This window comes from Parasteatoda tepidariorum, chromosome 4 (genome assembly GCF_043381705.1).
Source record: "Parasteatoda tepidariorum isolate YZ-2023 chromosome 4, CAS_Ptep_4.0, whole genome shotgun sequence".
In the NCBI taxonomy this organism is placed as follows: Eukaryota; Metazoa; Arthropoda; class Arachnida; order Araneae; family Theridiidae; genus Parasteatoda; species Parasteatoda tepidariorum.
The window spans coordinates 33,811,498-33,835,407 of NC_092207.1; the positions used below are offsets into that span (position 1 = coordinate 33,811,498).

Below are 23,910 nucleotides of genomic sequence, written 5' to 3' on the forward strand. Positions count from 1 at the left end.
TATTATGAAGTTGTTGACTCGCATTTTTGTATCATTTTGATAGTACAAAACCAATGAAAATCTTTTTTTTCCGCATAACATCAAACAGTTAAAAACAATTTTATAAATCAATTTAATACAAATAATTTGGCTTAAACGAATATTCAACCGGCGTGGTTGAATACAGAATAGAAGAGGTATGTGTACGAGTACATACACATACCTATATGTGTATGTTAGGTATGTGTATGTACTCGTACCTAACATACACATAAGAATTAATAAACCAGAAGAGAAAAAAAATAAAATTTTAGCTGCCGGAGTCCATGAATAGTTAGATAAGATTTGGGAGAAAAAGAGAAAAAACTTTTCACATCGCCTTTTTTATACTCATAAATGTTTTAATTACAATATGTTACGCTTTAGTGAATAGGTAATTTATTAACGATTTAGCATTTTTCTTTCGATTTTAAATTACAATATTTACTGTCGATTGACTTTAGTCACTAATAAGCCATACCTTGTTATTTGGTATAACATTAAAAAAACGATTTTAATTCATCCAATCAATAAGTATATCAGAAATCACATTCATCACAGAACAAGTTCTTTGAAAACATTAATTTTGATTAATACTTGTGTCAGCAGTTTCCAAACTATTCCCTAATGCATATCTTGAAGATTCTGAAGTCATTTTCTCAAGACTTTCAAGCACACATAATTTAAAAACACTTGATTGATTAGCATTATATAATTAATTTATATTAAAAAAAAGATTGAAGGTAAAAAATTAAAATCCTTGAGAATTTTATAAAGATGGATGTCAAAAGTTAATTTGAATTTAAGTATGACCTTTTATCAAAGCACTATATTCATTTGTCATAAATGTAGATTTAAATAATTTTAATAAATACATAGTTTAATTAATAGCTCGCTATTTGAAAATAAATTAGGTCAAATGAAATAGATACGTAGTGACGACAAGAAATGGGCATCATTTGAATAATATTCATGTTAATATTAAATTGGTATAAATTAATTAATATTATAATTTACAAACAATTACTAATGATGAATCATACTAAATAATTCGCTTAATGCTATAATCAATTTATAACTTTGAAAACATTTTTTTAGTAATTGCTTGACATAACGCATGAAACGCTTCTAATTAGCTTCGAAACTAATGAGTTTTAAGAAGAAGAAAAATCCACGACCTTGTCATTCAATCACAAGATGGTATAACAAGTTCTATAGAAAGTAATTAATAGAAACTCAAACGCATGAAGAAAGAAAGAAAAAAAACGCGAAAAAATTTCATTTATAAAATGCACATAAAAATTTCTTCTTAAACGTATTTTTAGTATTTTTAGTCTCATCCTACTTTTAGTCTATTTTTTAAATTTTAAAAACATTATAAAAAGTGTCATTGGTTATGTTTCCCCAATTAGTTTCAATTGCATAATATTTGAACTACGAGTTTTAAATAAAAAAAATTCAATAAAATCAACAACAGTTTTAAACAAAAATGAATTAAATAACAATATTTCAGGCAATCAGACAGGCATTTTATTCCGCGATAAGGTGTCTATTTCTCAATATCATATTCTAAGTTAATCCAATCCACCCAACCGTACCATAACATCCATTACAATAAAATGAAAATAAATCTGTCAAATTCTGATTGCTGCAGGATCTGCCCCTTAGCCATAGCAACTGCAGACGATTATATAATTTAGAAAACGTGGCTTAGAAATAAGGCGCCTCCGAATGTAACTTATGAGAACTTTCGAAAACATATCTAGTTCTCCTCCCCCATGCACAATTACGCATCAATTAAGTGATAAACTGCAAGTCCGGCCCATAATTACACAGGAGCTATTAAACCGAAAGGAAACTTTACTGTACGTAAAAGGAAAAAAAGAAACAACTTTTTTTTTTATATCGTAGGCAATAGAAACAATATAAATTAAATCTCAATATAGGGTGTTGATCTATTAGACAGCTAGTTGCACTTAAAAAGTCGATTACCCTTCACTGATTTTTGCAAGATTAGAAAAATGAAATAGCTTTATGCACCAGAAATCTTTGAAGAACTAAAATATACGTTATAATATATGTTAATATAAAATATATGTTAGTTAGTGACACTTTCTTTTCTTTCATATTAAAAAGTATCAACTAAAAAGTCACGGATTTTTGTGGAGTAAATAAAGTACAATTCATCAGTGACAGTAAAAAAAAATTTATCACATATAATTAACTCGATTGTGCCCTAACAATCCGTTTGTTTCTTTTTTTAAATAAAATACTGCCGAAAAAAATTTCTAATAGTAAGTATCTAGTTTCAAAATTTATAAAAATGTAATGGGCAATTATTCAATGCAAGACTTTTCGAACAAAAGATTTTTTTCACGAGATTTGTTTTCTTTTTTTTTTTGGTGCATTTAACACTTTGGAGTGTTCCGCTATTCAGTCACGAATTTAATTCAGTTATAATCAGAGATGATCAACAAATATCATCATCTTGACAGATGATGAGCATTATCATTATGATCTTAATCGAGAAGATATATTAAAGATCTTTTCCAAGATCTAAAAAGATCGTCATGGTATCATCACAGGTAACTGGTTTTTAAATCTTAACTATGGCTGGTAAGTTTAGCATTGTTGTCAAGATTGCTGTTCAGACAACAATACAGACATAAAATATGCTAAGCGATAGACACAGCATGTTTTAGAGTTTCATTACCATCAATTTTCGTTTCCTTTTAAATGTATGTGTTTCTGGCTGGTAAGCAAAAATGAGTACTTTTCGAAACCCAATTTACATAAGACACCGCAGGTCCCTCGTCTTCAGAGTTGACCTCAAAATTAATAGGATATTTTGATAAACATTTAAAGTTAATGGATAGACCGTTCGTAGATAGCATAAAATAAAAACAATTTTGTCACACTTCTTTGATAATGAATTTTTCACATTTTAGATACAATTAAATGAAAAATTCTAGAAAAAGGGTTTAAAAAGCAGAGTTCAAAAAGCTGAAAGTAACTAAATTGAAACTGCCATATATTACTAACTTTATCACACAAAATTCTGTTCAAACAAAATGCAAGTTTTATCAGCTGACTGTACGCAGATGTCTGACATCGAACACGTTGCTCGGCCTTGATCAAGGTTGAATATGGAAATGAATCAGCTTCAGCGCTTTTATCTTACTCACAAATAACATCATGCGAGTTATTCAGTCGCCAACACAGGTGTAAATAACACGTTATCGTACGCAGCTTATTCTATAAAATCAATTTTTATGGGAAATTACAGGAAAAAACATTTTGAGCCAATAAAATAAAATATGTCAAATTTGCAAAAGCAAAACAAGTGAGGAAAGCTTAATGTAACATTTCAGTTTTTTAAAAAAATTTGATAATTTTAAACTTATTTACAAAATATTTTAATTGGTAATTAGATATGTAGGAGATTTTAGGATTTAAATTGATAGATTTAATAATAATCAATACGCTACAAGCGAAAATGTTAAAATAGCTCAATTGTAAATAAAAAAAACTAAAAGGAAAAAAAAGGAATAAAATTGGGCAACTAAACTAATAATAGCTGTGCAACGTAATAAAAAATTTAGAGGGGGAAACAGAAAACTGTTTAAAAAAAAGAAGAAGAAAAAAAGATACCATACAGTATATTGTAAGACAACTTTACATTTTATAATAATTTTTACATCTCCCTCATAGTAGTGTCAAAAATAAGTAATACATAATTCTAACTTTATTAATTGCCGTTTCTAAAGTAACTAATATTGTATAAAAAAATTCGTTTAATACAATACAAAAATATTTTATTTAAACTAATAATATTGTCTCCATTTGGTAAGCACAAATGTACATGGTATCGAAACTAAAATAACTAACAAGTACGTATTACTGATACGTACTTGTTAGTTATTTTAGTTTCGATTTTCAACTAAGTTATTTTAGTTCCGATTTTCAACTAACTTAAGACTTCAAAATTCTAGACATAAAATTTACTACTTAATATCTTCATATATCAAAAGTTAAAAGCGGATTAAAACATATTAATAAATTAATAAACACTAACAAATTGGTTCTAAACATGATTAAAAAATATGACTAATATTTTGCAGACAAAAATCATTAATAACATAACATGGTTACTTTCATTTTGTTTCCAGCAAGATGAAATGAACTATAATAACAATTTGCTAAACTTGTTTGTTAAAATTTTTCAATATTTTAAATATTTTAATCAGATTCACTACGAAAACTTGGTGCTACTGATCATGTTGCCGATCTAATAGCTTAAGAAAGAACAACGAAATAATGATCATCAAAACTCAATATTTAAAAGGTTCTTTTTTTATCACTAACTGTCGATAACTTAATAATTTCCACGTTAACAATGTTACACAATTTTCTTACTTAAAAATATAAAATACAAACAAATTCTACCTATAAACAATTTTCCGATTTCTTATTAGTTATATAATTAAAGAATTCAACTGAAATCATACATAGAAATTCTTTATTTTGAGTTTTCTTTATTCCAATATAAATTTTTTTAATACATGTTTTACATACTTTTATTTATTTTTAAAATATTTTGTTAGGTATTTTTTCGATATTTTTAATATATTTTGTATCCGCACTCCGAGAATTAAAATAAAATAAATGGAAATTTAAAGAAACAATATAGAGAGAAACAATTAATTCTAAGAGCTAAAAAAAAATTGCACATTCATAAATACTTTATTTTATCTAATAGAAAATAAAAATGTTACGTTTAATTCAAGAAAGAAGAAGCCATTTTTATAATAATCTTACCTGATACATATAATATAATAAAGCTTCATAAAAATAACGACTTAGAGAAGTTTTGAATGAATAAATCGAAAAAAAGAAAACAACCCCAGTCTATTTTTACTGTTGCCTTCATCAACTTCCGCTTATCAAGATGATAAATGCATTACTGACGGAGTAATAAAATGAAGAGTAAGATGATAATGACTTTTGGAAACAGGATTTTAATTGATTTCCAAAAAAAGAATAATGACATTTAAAAAACCGTGATCATGACAGGTGAAAAAATAACTCCAAAATCATGCTACCAATTCACATTTGAATTTATAAATTTGAATTTATATCGAATAAAAAAAAACTTGTTTTCAAAACTACATTTAACTTTGACAAAATTAATGAATAAAAAACGGCAAAAGATTATAATTAATATGTTGGTCCCTTCTTAAGGATTTGAGGTTTATTGTTAATGTTTTTATAAATTGTAAGATATTAAATAAAATAGGTCATCTGGAAATTTAAAATATTAATGAAAAATTGCATAATGCAATGAAAGTTTTAAAAAAATTGATGAGTAAAGTACTTTAAGAGTTATTTAAAAAAAAACATCTTAACTGCTTGATTTTATTAAACTAATTTGTATGTAAAGTCCGCAGACGATAAATCAGCAATTGTCTTAATGAATATTATTTACAAAAATTACCTAATGTTTATTAATCTCATTTTAAAACTAAAATATTATTAAAATAATAGCATAACTAGGTATAAATTAAAATTCCTTAAGTTAAAAAAATAAATTTTAAACATAGACAACACAGTTTGTTGAATATATAGTCAACAATCCATCAAAAATTATTTTTGCCTGAGTTGAAATGAAACAAATAAAAAGATGCGATAAATCAAATCTTTTCTAAAATTAATTCACTTGTTTTCATCACTGATACAGCCCAACTTCTAGAATTCAATTTATTTTAATACAGTATTATAAATTATAATGATATTTCATAACTCGCTAACTGAAATAAATAAAAGCAATTTAAAATACCATTACATTGTGACCATTAGTTTCATAAACGATCGTATTAATTCACTTCGTACATATTTATATGTAGAATATAATTCATTTAGTATGCTTAAATCTTAAACATGAGTACAACATCTATAAATATATAAAATAGGAAAACGCTTTTATTCTAGTGAATTGTTTAGTAATTAATAAAAATATACAAAGTGCTTGTTTTCTTATTTAATTCATCTTTAATCGAACTGAATATGTAAATTAAATGACAAATAATTTTCTAGAACATTTTCACCTTTTTCGTTGAAAAATTTTCATCGCAACCATTTATGACATTATACACAATCAAATAATTTATCAATGTAAATAGTATTTATAAATAAAATTAATAATCGTCCACATTCTAAATTCAATAACTTAAAACATTCATAAATCTAATAATCAATTCACCGAATTTGATTGAATATGAAGGAAGAAATAAACTATTAAATAATTAAGTTAGCAAAAATATTATTACACAAAAATTAGAAAGAATATTTACTATTAAATTAATTAAATAAATTAATACTTACAAGAAATAATAATAAATCCAAATGATGAGATGGAAATATTCTATCCTCAATTTAAGCGAAATCTTTCACATAAACAGATACTCCGTAACACATTTCGAACGATTAATCAACAATGCCACCGATTATTAAATATTAATATATCAATGCTCGGCTTTTTTCCTTTCAAACGTTAATGAAAGAGGACAATCGTTTTCGTTTTACTTCTTATTCCGTACTGGCTATTTCGAACTGTGTGATTCACCCGCAGAGGGATATTGCGTTACGGATGAAACACATGCCGTGTATGGTTGTATGAATTTGGCGATTTTTCGTATTTATGAAGCCAAATGCTTTGCCAAAGAAATGGATACTTTACAGCTGTTCGTATGAAAGAAAGAAATACGAATAAAAACTTAAACTGAAATAAGCAGAAAAACTATAATAAAAATAAAAGTAAATTATCTCTCTCGACGACTTCATTATAAATAGTTTTTTTTTTCCTCAAATGAAACATTTATTCGCCAGTGTCAAGTTAATTGAATTCGGTAATTTAAATTGAATAAATGAAATTTTAACATTACTAATTAGAATTAATGTTCGTATATAAAAATATTCTTAAAACGAAGGAAAGCTTATAAAAATTAAATATTTAAAAGATTTAACATAAAAGATTTAAATACTGATGTAGTTAATAGAATTAAAATGCAAATTTCCAAAATTGTCTTCTTTTTATTCCCACAACTTAGTTTTAGTGCATTTTTTAGTTACCTAAATAATTTCTTTTATTATTTTTGGTTGAAGATAAATTAAGAACATTTGAGCACTTGTTACTCAAGAAGAAATGAAGTGATTATGCTTAACCCTATGATTTAAATCAGATTTAATTGGATACCTGAAAGCGACGCCACACGCGTATGTCGAACCTGATTGGTTTTTGAATCGACAAATGTTATAATTTGCCTACGATGACGTCACTTGCAGCCCTAATTGTAAAAACATTAGAAATTGTTATCTATGATATAGAAATAATATAATTCAATGAAGAAAAAAATTTGTCTCATGTTAAACGTTAAAATTTTATAAGTAGCTAAATGTTTTCCTTTGATGAAAAAATACAACTTTTCCCTTTGATAAAAAAAAGGAAGCAAGAAGTAATAAATTAGAAAATAAAAAATAGTAATAATAATACATTTTTGCGCCATTTGTTATCTAAACGAATTAATAAAGAAAAGGATGAAAATCACAAGAACCAAGATAGCGATTTTTTTTCCACCTCAAAAAAGTTAAAGAGAATAAGAGTAAATAATAATAGTAATAATAATAATACAGTAAATGATAATTACAAAAAAATCTGATTAATTTACCGTACTGTATGTCAATGACATTTCTGACAAACAAAAAGTCATAACTCTGGTTATAAAACAAAACTATACCTTATTAAACCCATTCATTTCGTAATGTTTCCATTCATATGGAAGAGATTTATTGAAGATTTTGGTTTCTAAAATTATACTTCTTATTACCACACATTTAGTAACGAATGCAAAACTAAAATATATATTTAACCCAAAAAAAAAAATTAAAAAATTTTTATGTCATGCTCTAAGGTATCATGACAAAATTAGCAAATTTTACCGCATTTAACAATTTTATCACATATTAAAAAACCATATTTTATTGTTAATTTTACCAAAATCTTTACCAAAGTACTTCGATAAAAAATAACCGAGCTTTTTTATTGTTCCCATGGTGTCAGAAGTACGGTAATCTTTTTTCTCTCCATATTTTGGTAATTTTAACCATACTTTTTCCACGGAATAGGTTTTTTCCTATTTACATGCCTTTGAGTTCTATAAAATGCATGTTTTTGGAATATTTGTTTCGATAGTACAAACTCCCTATCTACAGTTGTTATTAACGTGTTGCGAAAATAATCTTTAACAATTCTGAAACATAATTTATTTAAAAATATTTTTTATATTCAAAATATAATTTATTTCGAAATATTAACTTACAAAATTAATTAAGGAATGCAAGAAAATTTTAATTTGCATACAATTAACTTTAAACAATCAGTTTGGCATGAGGTGTACAAATCTAGATCTAGATTCCCGATATGAATCTAGAAAAATTTGAAACAAAATTATTGTGATCGCCTTTCGGCGATCACAGGTTATCCATTGACAAAATGGTTGTTGTCTAATTCTTAATTGAGACAAAAAAAAAAAAAAATATCGTTCAAATGATGAAATTCTCTTTTATTCACAACTCAAGAAGTATTTATGGGATCTCTCTGGTCCCATGTCTCAAAATTAAACTCATAAACTTAATGCATAACAAAATTAAAAGTGAAAAAAAGAATTCTAAAAAAATTATTAAACAGCAGCTGTCGCCATAGCAACGCACGCGCACTGTTTACTATTACTCTTGAACACAGTTGAAAAGTGTGATGACGTCCAAATAAGGTGCGCACGCCATCAAACCCAAAACAACACTCATTTTGCCAATGACTAGTAGAGTAAATAATAATAATGATATTAATGACCAATAAACAGTTTACATTATGTAGTGGCCGATTGTCAAGCTTTTTGTGTTTTGTTGTTCTCTCAAAAGGTAAAATGTAGCAAAATGTATAACTTAGCATCTGTTTATGGATTTGGAAATTCGTTTCGAAAATTATTTTTGCTACTTAAATTTGATATCATCCTGTGATAATTTAAACGTTAACAAAAATGATAACTAAATCAAAGCAAAGAAAATGTAAACAAACAAAAGCTATACAATATACACTTTACTCCCATAGTAGCTACCAATTTCTTTTATTATTTTTTTTAAATGTTATTTCTTGGGATTTATCACGGTCCATAGTACGTCTTTTAATATTTTTATTGCGAGAAAAAGTCAAGCGATGCGTTATTTGAAAAAATAAAAAGGTAGTGTAAAATGTTCTCATATTTAATCACTTTGTTCATTGTAATCATTACAATAATGTCACTTTTTTCACCAAATTAAAAACAAATTCTGACTACCGTTTCTTAGAAAATTTTACGAATAAGATGCGTAGTACATTGTAAGATGCTAAGTACATTAAAAACGCGAGTAAAAATTATTTATCTCAAAAAAATATAGGTTCGAGGCTGGAAATCCGTGAAATAAATTTTTCAAGTGTTCACAGTATCAGTAAAATTTCTGTCCCTTCTTCATCAAAATGAAAACTATATCTGACTGTCATTTTAGAAAAAGTTTCAACTAAGATATGAAATATATGGCAAAATTTTAAAGAATGATATGACCGGAAGCTATTTATCTCATAAAAACAAAAGTTCCACTTAGCAAATTTCTGAAATAACTTGCTTAAGTGTTCATTGTATTATTTTTCTGTCAAGTTTTCTTCAAAATAAAAAGTGTCTCTGACTGTCGTTATTTAGAAAAAGTTGCTACTCTATGTGTGTTACAGTGTGTGTGTTTGACACATTTTAAAATATGTTGTACAATTTTAAACAGTGATATGACCAGAAACTATTAATCTAATAGAAACATAGGCTCCACTGTGCAATTGTACCATTGCAATTCCTATCACTTCTTTATCAAAACAAAATCTTTGAAAAAACTTTTAATTCTAATGTAAAATATATGATAAAGTTATAAAAAGTGATATGTTCAGAAACTATCATTTGTCACTCCTTTTTTTTTATCAAAACATAAACTAATTTTTATTGTCATGTTTAGATAGTGTTTCATCTTAGATGAGAATTTTCTTTAGATAAAGACTTCCCTGTACTGAACAGAAAGAACTGGCGAACCGCTGATGAGAACAGATTAGGATGGAAAAGAATCCTCGAGAAGGCCAGGGCCCACACAGGGCTGTCACGCCAATGATGATGATGATATGCAAAATAGTTTAATCTCCCTTCTTTCTATGCTTTTTATACCAGGTATGAAACCCCCGAATTTTCCATTTATTCAAACTTTACAGGTTTGTAAGTTTTTTTCTCTTTTTTTTCCATTAAAAAAAGTTTTAAAATAAATTCCGTTGTTGATCAAATCATGGATTTTAGAAAAAATCTCGTCGGTAATCTTTTTTTTTTTATTATGTTAAACATTCTTCAGAAACCCTTCAAGCACTCTGCATACTTTATGTTATCAATTGTATGTTTGATTTAAAAAAAATGTAAATAGGACATTTGCATAATACAGAAAGAAATCGATAATTGATAATTGAGCGTCAACAAGGTTTGACTCAGTAAAAATATAAAATAGGAAATTACTCATAAAGGAGCGGCATGTTTGCATTTCCAAGATAAGTATCATTATGTATTCATATCAAGATAACAATAATATCGTTGTCTGCTGTAGAATTATGATCTTTTTCTATCGTTACTGACAATTACACAAAACTTCGATAACTCGAAGCTGTATCAGAAATAGAGAAAACATCGTTGCATTGAAAATACAGAGAGGGATAAATTACGAATTATTCTCGATTATTTTTTTATTATTAATTTTTTAGAGGATATACAAATTGTCATTTCAGTAATAGATATTTTCGTTAAGAGAAGTATTGTTTAGAAAAACAATTCTCAAAATAAGAGTTTTGTTTATAAACATTTAAAAATAAATAAATAAACATTTTTTTTATTCGTAGCTTCTAACATAAACAAAATGTCATTTTAAAAGCTTTAGTCTTTTCAGAAAAGTTGCGTATTTTTTATACAGTAATAGCTCAAATAATTTTAAAAACATTTCGGATAATTACTTTGTTGCAGATGATAGTGATAGAGTAAAGAAACGATTGTCTTTTTTTAACTCAAATCTGAGGTAACTTTTTGAATAATTTTAAACTTTGCTCATAAAAAATTTATTACAAGAAATTTGTATTTTTTTTAAAGTAATCGACTTTTGGATGGATTTTAGATTCGATGTTTCAAAGTCAGAGTTTTCTTAATTAAATCAAATGATTGAGTGATTGAATGCTTGATTATTCAAACTTAGTAAAAGAAAAAATATTTATTGTTATATTCGGAATCACCACATATCCTAAAATTACCTGAAGTTACGGAAAAATCGATAAATGCGTAATGTAATCGAATTGTTTATTATCGTAATCGAATTCATCAGTTATCGAATTATTATTTTTGTAAGCAATTTTTGCAATATATTTAATATTTATATTTAAAGTGGTCACCAGATTTAAATTTTTTTTTATAATTTGAATACATAAATTTTAATCAAAATGATATTGATTTCCACTATACAATAAGGAAGAGTTCGTCAAAATAGAGCCAAAATGTGTCACATACTCCTAACAGCTCTGAAACAAATACAGTCGAATTAGAAAACCCCATGTACTCATTGAGTATAGTGACTTGCTCAAAATTGAAACAACGACGTGTACTCATTTTGTGCATTTTGTTGTTTAAAAGAGATAGTCTCAAAAACGAGACGATATTTTATCCTCATTTTTTTGTCATTTGCTGTTTAAATGAGCATAGTTATAAAAATAAATTTTAATTGTTTATTAATTTTTTTAATAAGGCCACAGAAATTTTGAATTGTAAAGTTTACATCATTTTGAATTATGTAATTTTAAATCACAAATTTCCAAATGAAACAAAATCAATCGAATAATTTATTACCCATCGGCAAAATGGGCGTTGTTTTGGGTTTGATGTCATGCGCACCTTATTTGGACATCATCACACTTTTCAACTGTGTTCAAGAGTAATAGTAAACAGTGCGCATGCGTCGTCATTGCATGCCTTGCTATGGCGACAGCTGCTGTTTGATATTTTTTTTTTATATATTCCTTTTATTAACTTATAATTAACGTCTTGATGGTGATTTTAATAGTTGTAAGCTATTTTAATAATGATTTAAACAGTTTATTTTAATAGTTGCAGCACAACAAGCTCAAATATTAAAAAAAAAGCAGACGATAATTTTGGAACTTCTTTAATTGATTTTTTCCAGACTAAGTTTTCCATTTTTATTTTCACCAGCAGGCATTTTTAATGTATTTACATAATAATATTTTAAAGTATTTTTTATTCTTTTATTATTAACTTATAATTAATGTCTTGGACGAACGAAAAGTATTTTGTGACGTCTTGGAACACGTATATAGGCAAGATTTGAAAACCAATTCGACGACAAGAAGACAAATATCAATTGAGGCAGTTTTTGAAATCCGTGATTTGAAACGCAGTGACAATCCAGAAAAGAAAAAAAAGCATTTGACCAATGGGTAACCAGTAATCGTAATAAAGCAATCACAATTGTTTCCTTTATTATTAAATTTAGTTTAATCAAAATTTAAAGACTTTTATTCAAATTACATAAAATAAAATAGCAAAAATTTGTTTTCCTTACATTTCAAAAATGCTCGTTAAATAAATATTTTTTTATTAAATAAAATAATAAATAATTATTAAAAATTATTTTTTACATAAAATATCTTCCAATAGGAGATTAAAAGTACTTTTGAATACGCTATTTTAAAAAGAGCATTCTTTTCATCTTCTTTATTTTTCTTTATTTCTTTTTTCATTATAGGGTTTAAATCTACTTTGAGATTTAAAAATCAATAAAATAGAAAACAATAGCTAGAGATTAAAGAAATACACTGAAATAGAATATTTTAAACATAGTATTCTATTTAGGTACTTTATTTTTTTCCATTTTAATGCTTATATGTACTTTGCAATTTAAATAACACAAGAATGAAAAAACATTGCTATAGATAGAAAAAAAATATTAAAAAATGCGCTGAAATACAATATTTTAAAAAGAGCATTTTTATATACTTTATTTTCTTCCATTATAATGTTTTTATGTACTTTGCAATTTGAATAACACATGAATTAAAAACCATTGCTATAGATTAAAAAAAAAGAAACAAAACACTGAAATACATTTTTTTAAAAGAGCATTCTTTTTATACACTTTATTTTTCCTATTTAATGATTTATATGTATTCTGTAATTTGAATAACACAAGAATCAAAATTCATTGATAAGAAAAATACATTATACAATATTTTTTTTAAAAAAACGCATCGCATGGATTTAGCGTCATTTTTCGAAAATCACTTCTGTTCAAGTGGAATTCTACCCAAATAAATGACATGTTCTGCATCTATTAGAATTCCCAGAAAGCTTATACGTCCACGAATGTTTCAGTGAGGGTAAAACTATGAATTTTCTAATAGCTTGTTTTTTTAAGCAAAGAAGCGATGCCTCACATGTGAATCGTGGAAATGAAGATGTTAAACTCGACAAAATTAAATCTAACTGTCATGATTAACAGTTATAAACTCACAACAGTAACAAAAGTGACTATTATTTGCTAAAAAGAGCAATAATAGTCAATATGCAATGGCAAAACCTTCGAGGAACAGTCTACACACAGGGAAGATAGAAAAAAATGTTTATTCTATATAGTTTTTGACAGTTTACTTAAACGATTTAATAGAAAATTTCGTTAAATTCAATTCAATTTTAAGTAGATTTTCCATATGAGCTCAATTTTCCTGACTCCCCATTTTTGGCTCTTAGATCCTTAGTTTGATGAACTAATTTGATTGATGAGCTAACGATATCAAAACTTAATAAGTGTAAACATAATTTGAAATAAATTATCTCTATTAAAAAAATTAGATCTTTTTTTAAAAAAAAATTTGATTAACCCTTTAACGCAGAATCTTTATTAGTCACATTCTTCATACTCTTTTCATTATTTTGTATTAATTTAGGTCAAAATAATGGGAAAATACTATATTTAACTTTTAATCACATATGGTTATGAAATATGGCATAAAACACCGGTGTCTTTTTCTATGATAAAGGTGAAATTTTCCAAACGCGGTTCATATTTGCAGTTATTTAGANAATAATTATTATTTACTTTTACGTTTTTGAAAAATGCTAGTTGTAAATGGTTAAAAAACCGTATAGTTTTGTATTCATGGTTTTATAACCATACTTTTTGTAAATGGTATCAAAACCATAAAGGAAAAAAAATGTTCTTTACCGTAAACTTTACGGTTAATCGGATGGACAGACAGCTGCCAGTTATTTTACCATAATTTTAGGACGCAAATTTTAACAGTGTGTGAATCGAGGAAATGAAGAGGCTAAACTAGACAAAACTAAACCTAACTGCCATGATTAACTGTTACAAACTCACAACAGTTATAAAAGTGATCTTTAGTTCGATTAACTAATTTGATTGATGAGCCAACAATATCAAAACTTAAAAAAGTGTAAACATAACTTGAAATAAATTATCTCTATTAAAAAAATTAGATAGTTCTTAAAAAAAAATAATTCGATTAACCCTTTAACGCAAAATTTTTAATAGTCATATTTTTCATACTCTTTTCATTATTTTGTATTAATTTAGGTCAAAATAATGGGAAAATATTATACTTAACTTTTAATTACTTATATGGTTATGAAATATGGCATGAAACACCGGTGTCTTTTTCTATGATGAAGGTGAAATTTTCCAAACGCGGTTCATACTTGCAGTTATTTAGATCTAAGAGAAATCATCAAAAGATCTGAGAGAAATCATCATTTATCATCAAAATTTCTGTTAAATACGGTGAGATGATCTCGGGGTTTAATCATTACAAAACGCCTTTAACATAAAATATATTTAATAACAAACACGGATGATGGTAATGATACAGTGGCATGGAGGAAACTGATTACAATTAATGATATGATTTCACATTGCTGAGCAGAGCGCCATCTGTTTAGTTTCAGAAATTATTATTATTTACATTAAGAAATATTATTAACACTTCACCCCGATGAACTCTTAGTTCATAACAAATTAATCATTTCAAAATATTAATCAAAAATAACAATATAATCTTACCTTTTTACATAATGAGCCATTCTTAATTATATAAGGATTATAATTTAATAATATTAATCGAATTCATAAAATAATATGTTTCATCAGCATTAGTTCAAACCTTTTACAAATTATTGCTTTATAAATGAAATTATTGAAATTTAAATAAATATCAATTGATAAATTAAATTACCATACCAAGAATAATAAATTAAACAATTTTCACATCACAAATTCTTTCACATGCAAATATTTTCATCCTAAACAAACATGTATTTGAACAATAAAAATATATATGTATGCATATTTTCTTTAAATCAAAAAAATTCAAATAATATCTTAAAATAAACTTAATTTGAAAATTAAATGTTTATCTTAAGCAATATTGTAAAATAAAATGTTCAAATAATAATAAATGTGAATTTATATTAATATTAATATTAATTTACATTATTATATGTGTAAAAATAATAATAAATGTGAATCAAATAGAATGTTCATTCAGGTATTAATTTAATTGCTCACTTCTAAATTATACAATAAATTTATAGGACGTTTTATTATTAACGTTTCTGTTTTCAAAGCACATGCTCTTATTTTGTTATCACGTCCTTGAAATGTTTCCACAATTTTTTCAAGTTTACACATGCTCCTTGGAAGTTTGTCATAATGAATCAAAACAATGTCATTTACATTAAAATTTTGATTACCTTTATCCAAATTATTGACAGCTCTTAAATTTAAAAGATAGTCCTTTTTCCATTTCTTCCAAAATTGATTTATAAGTCTTCCTCGAAATTTAAATTTTTTAATTATCATTTTTGTGTCAATCATGCGGTCAATACCGGATAACTTGACTGACGGTAAACTTATTAATCGTCTTCAAAGTAGCATGTGGGATGGTGTTAGAGGAAAAGTATCTGGTGAGTCTGTAGTCACATAAGTAATAGGTCTGGAGTTGAGCACAGCTTCTATTTCACATAGAACTGCTTCTAGTTCTTCACTAGTCAAAGATGTTTTCCTCAGTAATTTCCTTAGAATGATTTTCATTGAACGAACCATTCGCTCGTAGAATCCACCCCACCAGGGTGCTGTTTCAACGATGAATTTCCACCTTATTTATTCCCTTTGAGGAATAAAACTCACTCACTTCAGAAATGCTCAAAATATTCCACATTTTTCTTAACTCAAAATCTGCTCGATTGAACGTCTGAGCATTGTCTGAATAAATAACAGAACACTCTTCTGGATATAAAGCGACGAAAAGCAAGTAAAAATGCTTCCGTTGTTAAACTGGAAACAATTTCCAGGTGTATCGCTCGTGTAACTGCACAGGTACATAGCCTGATGTAAAACTTACTGTCAGAATCTTTCACAAATAAGGGTCCAGCGAAATCAAGTCAGTAACTGAAAATGGAGGTGACTGTTCTATTCTGTCTTTTGGAAGAGGAGCCATAATTTCACTCCTGATCGAACATTGAATCTTTTACATAAGACGCATCTTCCAATTATTGACTTAATAAATTGCCTACCTTTCGGAATCCAAAAATTTTCTCATTTCAGTCTTAAAATATCTCGGAATTCCTCATCCCATTCTAAGCCCTGTTCCCATATTTCTTGAAGAAGAATTTTAATTCTAATCGTGAATGCTGTTATATATCCCATTGGATCAAATAATTTCGAAAATATGCGTAATACGCTTCTCTTTGCATTTTTGACATTTTCCAAAAAATAAATTAACGAATTTAAATATAAATTAAATTCATCCTATAAAGTATTCCAAATTAATCCTAAAACTTTTAAAGGTACTGTTTCTTCACTAGGATATTCTTCAAATTTGGTGTCTTGCCATTTTTGGCATAGCTCTTTAGAATTACTCTTCCAAGATTTATTGATGCATCCTTTAATATTAATTTAGTGTCCCGGGATAATAGTAGTCCATCTTCAATCGTATTTGTACCAGTAATAAGGTCATCGACATATAAATTTTCATTTAAAACCTTACCCGCCAAAGAATGAGAATCTTTAGAATTTTTGATATGATACTTTATTGTTCCAGCCAGTAAAGATGTTGATGACTTTACTCCGAAAGTTACGGTTCTGTTACGAAAAATCTCAATTTTCCTGGGAAGGAATTGCTCTGACCAAAGAAATCTGAAATAGTCCCTATCGTGTTCATCAATTAACAATTGTAGGAAAGCCTTTTCACAATCAGCAATTTTTCCTATCTTAAACTCGCGAAATTTTGATAGTAAAATTAAAAGATTAGGGTTTAGATTGGGACCCGATAATGAGTCATCATTTAGAGAGTAGCATTTTTTTTCTTTAGCCGAAGCATCAAAAACTATCCGTAATTTTGTGGTTTGTTTATCATTTCTAATTAATGAACGATGATAATGTAGAAACTGAAATCACACGAGACTCTTAATCTCGGGATCGTGGGTTCGAGCCCCACGTAGGGTGCCAATGTTAAATACAGTGAGTTGATCTCGGGGTTTAATCATTACAAAACGCCTTTAACATAAAATATATTTAATAACAAACACGGATGTTTGTAATGATGGAGTGGCATAGAGGAAACTGATTACAATTAATGATATGATTTCACATTGCTGCGCAGAGCGCCATCTGTTTAGTTTCATAAATTATTATTACTTACATTGAGAAATATTATTAACAATTTCTTTAATTTATAAAAATAATTATTTACAAGTGTATAAAAATGATAGGAAAAAAATATTTCGCTTTACTTTATTTTGATTTTATATTATCGAACAAACATAATTCAGATAATCTGACTGATTTTTTAATAACTATTAGCCTGTTTTTAATAGTTAAAAAGGAGCAAAATATATATTTATGCTGATAATTAGAGAGTCAGAAAAAAATATATGAAAAGGAGACACCGGTGTCTCATCTGCGTCAAAGAGTTAACCGAAACCGCGAATAAATAAATAATTATGACGATTCATCAAGGAATGTCTTTGAGAGGAGCGTCAATCCTTAAAAAGTAGATAAAATATCATATAAAATTCCATTTTTGGATTAAATAAAAGAAAGAATACTCATTCGACAAAGATAAGATAAAATAAAAATAGAAATGCGTAAATACACTCGTGTGTCATTTCGCGGAAAAAAATATTTGACTTCTGTTGTTGCTGCTAGTGTATGAAATTTGTGAAATACACAATTTAACTACAAGGTAATATTGCTGGTGTAATTCGATAACTTGATAACTCATAACTTTTTTTATTTCTATATATAAATACATTTTTTAATGATTAAGTTATCCACATAGATAGAGCTTTAAAATATTTTATTTTATAACCGTCGTTGAACAGCCGACCCAATTTCATGGGTTTACGACTACTAATGTTCAACTCCGTAGCCTTGTAATTTTGAACCAATCCAGAAGACAAGGAAACTCCTGGATCAGTACCCCCAGAGGTATTGATTTGTTATAGGAACATGGAGGACTTTGAGACTCGACAGATTTAACTGCATCAGTCACCATTTACTACACGGGGAGTCTTCGGCCGGCGAGGATCGAACCCACGACCTCTTGGACATGGGTGCAGCACCCTAAAGCTTTAAAATATTATAATTAGTTAACTCTCGTTGCAACTCTGTGTGAAATCTAACTAACTAGAATTAGACCAGCAGTTCCCAATTATTTTTTTCTTTCGCCTTTGGAACCCTAAATGATCAAACTTCTTTCAGCGAAGCTCAGCCTTAATGATTGAAGTAGATAAAGATAATTGTGAACGTTTAAACCAATAAAATACTATGGATTTTATTTTGAAAATATTTACTGAGTAATTGCTCAGCTGATGTGATGGCTCAGTTTATTGAACGTTCGCTTTCCAATCTGGTGCAACGGGTTCGAATCTTAGCGATGGCTAGTCGATACGAATTTCGCATCCGAATTGCACCGACCACAGTGGTGACGTAAAATATCCTCAGTTGTAGACGGATTATGGGTTAGAGTCCCCTTGCTGTTAGGTTAGCCATGGGAGGTTTTCGTGGTTTTGCTCCCCATGTATCGCAAATGCGGGCTATTTCCATCAAAAAGTCCTCCACGAACGCAAATTTCTCCCACTACTTGATCCAGGAATTCCCTTGTCTTCTGGATTGGGTTCAAAATTACAAGGCTACGAAGTTGAACATTAGTAGTCGTAAACCCAAAAAATTGGGTCGCCTGTTCACCGACGGTTATAGAATAAAATAAAATGAGAGGAATGCACCAACCGCAGTGCAGACATTGAATATATATCCTCATTGGTAGACAATTCAAGGATTTGAATCTCCTTGCCATCGGGCTAACTGTGAGAGGTTTTAGTCATTTTCCTCTCCATGTAACGCAAAGGTGGGTGAGTTCCACCAAAAAGTCCTCCACGAAGGCTAGTTTGTCCCAATGCTTGAAACAGGAGTTCCGTTGTATTCTAGAATAGGTTCAAAATTACAAGGCTTCGGAATTGAACATTGATAGTCTTAAACTCAAAATTGTGTCTGCTGTTCAACTACGGTTATAAAATTAGAGGCGTGATTTTTTTCTTTTTATCATTACCATAAATTTGATTTAATGTCCACACACTTGAATTTACAGTCCTGGAGCTTTATCTAGTCTGGAATTTGTTTTCAATGTATATGCATAGGCTGAAAGCGAATAAAATAAGCTGAATTATGGTTTTCTTTAAAAGGAAATTTAAAAACTAACTGCTATAAACGTTGAAAATAACTATTAGGAAAACATGCTCATTTATTTGCGAATTCAGTTGTTTTATTTTCACTTGAAAAGCCGAATAAGAAATACTAAAGCAATTTTCTTTATAGATCTACGTCCTCTTTTCATAAATAATTCAATATAGTGTTATTTGATAAATTATTTATCTTTAAAAAAAATCGCCATTTCTTTTTTTATTGGCATTTTGATTTTATTAATTTCATAAAGACGACCGAAATATTAAATAGATAATGGCTTATTGATTAGATTTAGACGTAATTCAAAAAATTTCAAAGCATTTACTTCCCAATTAAAAAAAAGAATTTCAAAAATGTCGGAACCCCATTAGGAAAGCGCGGACCTGGACCACTCTAATCTTTCCACGCCGGCTGTCACTAAAGCGCAACAGTATTAAGGTTATAAATCAGAGTTAAAAAAATAAAACTAACCAAACTAATTCTTTTGCAGTTTATTTGTGAGCGTGGTTATAATAGTTTGTTTCATTTAATTGAACACTACTAACTAAACTAAAAACAAAATACGTCTGTCAAATTAGTAATTAAGTTACCGCTTTATATTTTATTTCTTCCCGATTCTGATTTTGCGCGAATGCTTTAAGAATCGCCCATCCCGAAGGGGTTAGATTAACGCTGTTTTTTCGAAGCTCTGTCGCCAAGGAAAATAAAAAAGCCATAGTTTAAGTGCCTTACACTTGAAGCAATGCGATGATTTTAAATTAGATATAATCTTGTCGTGGAGAATTATCTGGTCTTTAGACCAGATTTAAAAGTATTAAATATTTTTAAAAATCGCCAATTAAACGAGATTTTTCCACTTAGATTAAAATTATCAAAATCACTGCCTTATTCTCAGTTTTTACAAATTTTTATGAGCGCAGGTAATGCAACATTGGAATAGGTTTTTAAATATTAAAAAATTAGACAACAAACGCTTTTCATTTTCATAAAACTATGGCTTTTCTCCATATCGACATTTTGCGTCATTTACAATATGAGCGTAGACAGTGCTGGCTTTAGACAGGCTATATTTGACCTATCAGTCATCATGAGTAATAGTTTCAAACCTACAACAATATGAAAAAAATTATATTATTCGCCAAAAAAAACATCATTTCATATTATAAGGGAGCCTTCCAAAAACAGCCTCTCACCACCTCAACGTGGTTCTTTTTGGTAACTGGAATGCAAATTGGAGTGAAAAGGAAATTAAATATTTTGTATTTTAGATAAAGTTGGGTCGCTACAAAAATAAGCTGCCATTGGCCTAAGGTTTATGTCTTTTCTCAACTTTACAAAAGCAAGAATGTCATTGAATCTTGCAGTATCACAATTTACGCTATTTTCAAAAAAATGTGCAAATTAGCTTTGCAATATGATAATCTAAAAAATCTATGTTAAGATCGCGATGTATGTTCTTATTTCGGATAAGCCATCTTGCTTGTGTTATTTTCTGGGGTATTTTATTCTGGCATCTTTCGAGTTTCTCTAGGAATGATGGGAAGACGTTGCATCAAGCAAGAGATGCTTAACCCCTTAACGACCAGTTAATTTTCAAGGAAACGGTCATAAAAGTTCCTATTTTGCCAAATACACGTATTTGATTAGTGCTGGCAACTAGTTTAAAATAAACTATCTACAATTACTTTAAAAATATCCTAGTACTGCCATCTGGTGTGTAAAATGAGAAATAAAATGTTTTCCGGGCAAAGGAAATGAATTAGTTTTATTCTTATTGGCGCATTATTACTGAACACTCCAGCTCGGAAATTTCACATGAGCGAGAAATAGAGGGCGAAACCTCACCGTCATTTTCACGGGAGCGAGATAGGATGGGGCAGATCATTGAGATGTAGAGTAGAGTAAGCGTTTAAGTCTGAGTTTCATTTTAGGAGAACTTCTGAGGCAGGATTTGCAATTTGCGGCAGGCTGTTTGTGCTTTGTTGATAACTCATTTGACGTGATCATTCTAATTGATTTTACTGTTTATGACCAGACCAATTAACACCACCTGTCCATTTTTAATGCATTGATATGAAACGCGTTTTTATACAAAGAGAGGTAGTTTATCAAGTGGGTATATTTTCTTATGTTGACTATACAATGCTTTAAATAAAATTAGAGGCAGTGGAAGCCCAGTGGTTAAACACTCTTGAATGTTCTTGACTGGGTGCTCAGATATTTTATAGAGACAGTTTTTGAAAATATTCTATGTGTTGGCAAATTTTATGCAATTTGGTTTTAGTTTTAATAAATTTGATTTACAATGATTTTGATCTTCAAATCCGTAAAAATATCTGTAATCGCTTTCCAGTTTTTACTCATTTTCCAAACATAGGGATTGAAAAAAAATATAGAAACACTTCTATATACTAACTCCATGTAAACATTCTTCCTTTTAGCAGCAAATGTTGCTGCTGAAGTTTTTACGTAGCAAAACTGTTGCCAGAATTAAAAAGATCACGCTTGAAGCTTTTAAAAATGTAGCTTTTAATTTGCCTCGACCAATATGAGGGTAGGCAGTTAAAAGCTTCTGTCCATTTTCAATACCACTATAATTAAAAAAAAACATTCTAATACAAATTTTGAAATCATGTAGAAGGATTTTTAAATGACTAGTTCTAAATCAAGAAAAAAATTATTCGAATTTTGCATAAATAAAAATGACGTTATTTCTAAAATTTTCAAGCATTTTCTTCCAAATTGTACCAACAGTTTTGCCATGAAAAATTTTCTAAAACATTTACTGCTTAAAGAAAGATTGTTTGCATAGAGTAAGTATTTAAGTATTTCCATACTAGTGTCCAACCCCGGTACATTCATCATTAAAAATATACCAACATTTAAGAGTTTATCCACTTAGCTGAACACAACAATAAATATAATTTTGAGTTTTTGTATGTCTTGCAATGTAACCTGAAAGGTACAACAACAACAAAAGAGAGAGAAAAAAAAGGAGTAGAAGAAACACTTTAAAAATCATCGAAGTCTAAAATTAGAATTATTTCACGTAGTACCGTAACGAAACCAATCACTGAAAGAAAAAAAAGTTACCAGACGTTTTAAATGTCGAAACCAAATCGGTGCCATGCTGGGAAAAAGCTGAAATGACACACGAAGACATAAAGAGGTAGTTAAGAGAACATTTAGGTATGCAAAACTGAAGACGTGCTTCAACAGCGTAAATCTTCAATTATCTTTCTACCAGTCACATGTTCATTAAAGAGGTTTCTTTAACTATCTTTAAATTTTCACTCCATTTCCTTAATTTAAAGAATGGAAAGTTAATATTAACTCAGGCAATATCAAAAATGAGAAAATTATTTCAAATAAAAAAAAATATTTGCATATAAGTGTAGAAAACGTAACGATTTTTTTTTTCTGTTTGTAATGCCGAATTGCAATCTAAATTTAAATATTTTTCAATAGCCTTGAGTAAACATAGTTACCATATACCTGCCAACTTTCGCTTTTTCCAAGAACAATTTTCTTTAGTGGTAATTGAAAAATCAATTGTGAAAAAAAAAATTATAATGTTTTGTCAGAAATTCACACACATTGCAAGATTATCACGCATTTGCACAGCTGCCAAATTGTGCGATCGTTGAAAAGGACTTTAAAAAGTGGCAGTATAATAACATAGCTTGTTTTTACGGAAGAATGTTCTTTTTATATTCAAAATGGTAGGAAAGATTATGCGTCGATATTTCACACTTGATGTAATAATTTGAATTTTAAATGTTTTCGCCTAACATTATATGTATAAATGTCCGCCAAAATTTGTAAAATGGTCAAAATTTAAACTATATTATATTTTGCTATGTTATATTTTATGTAAAATATATTAAATATTTTATATTATATTTAGCATTTTAATAATTCATGGTAGTGAAATACGGCATGAAACAAACAGAGGCTTTTTCTACGTTA

At 28.2% G+C, this 23,910-nt stretch overlaps 1 protein-coding gene across 4 annotated transcripts in view; it reads right to left on the reverse strand.

Moving 5' to 3' along the window:
* Positions 1-7,222, reverse strand: part of LOC107437663 (protein split ends) — a 64,323-nt gene extending 57,101 nt beyond the window's left edge. Inside the window, exon 1 of one of the 4 annotated variants that reach the window (XM_043056975.2) lies at positions 6,400-7,222. The gene's annotated coding sequence lies outside the window, so the exon portion shown is untranslated. The remainder of the gene's footprint in view (positions 1-6,399) is intronic. The other 3 variants (XM_071179637.1, XM_071179640.1, XM_071179635.1) reach the window with 3 other exon arrangements.
* Positions 7,223-23,910: the final 16,688 nt, after the last annotated feature.